Consider the following 916-nt stretch of genomic DNA (forward strand, 5'->3'; position numbering starts at 1 on the left):
TCCCTTGTAACGATCAGATCAGGAGATCGATCGATGTCGATCCCTTGTGTGTACGCCATGATGAGGGCTTCTCGTCCACAATATATACACACCACACAACTCCCTCTAGGAGTAGGAACGCTTCCAACCTTTACAAGAGAGAGAGAGAGAGAGAGAGAGAGAGAGAGAGAGAGAGAGAGAGAGAGAAAGCCTACCCAATCAGACCCTCCTCCCCCACTTTATCCTCATATGTCCGGGTCGTCCGCAAACTTTCAAACCTAGCCCATATATTAGGAGAAAATGAGGGTGTTCGGGCAGTCCACCACGTCTGGCGGGGCCCACTCCGGACCACTTTCTCCTTTCCTTTTTCTTTCTTTCCTCTTTTGATAGGACCATGAATCACCTTCACTAACCATGTGCATATGTCTGAATAATTTAAGGAGTGCACAGGTTGTGCGTGTGAACAAATGGGTTTTCCACGGGTATGTCAAGCCCCTTCAGAGGAGGGCTTTTTTGCGAGAAAGAGGAGGGCTTGTTACAGTGTGCTTAGAAGTTGATCGCCAGTACCAAACCACTTTGGTTGGTAGTGTCCCACATGTATAGAACAAATATGGATATCGTTGATATGCATGTAAATAGTTTTATGTACGAATAAAACGGCAATCGTGAATGTTTCTCAAACACCAAAACACTTGAACTACACACATAAATCCGGTGCCACCGCCGACAACAAACACCATCTACTTTGTAAGAATGTTCGTAGGATCATCTTCGCAATACTCTGGATACATCGACTTGATTGATTGATGTTATCTTGAGTGCAATCTGTAGTAGCGTATGTAAAGGTTCTGATGTTATCTTGAGTCCAGAGGGAGTACGTACTTGTCATGGTTATAGTTCTAAAACCATGACAAATATTTTGGAACGGAGGGAGTAA

This window comes from Triticum aestivum, chromosome 6B (assembly GCF_018294505.1).
Source record: "Triticum aestivum cultivar Chinese Spring chromosome 6B, IWGSC CS RefSeq v2.1, whole genome shotgun sequence".
Taxonomy (NCBI): domain Eukaryota; kingdom Viridiplantae; phylum Streptophyta; class Magnoliopsida; order Poales; family Poaceae; genus Triticum; species Triticum aestivum.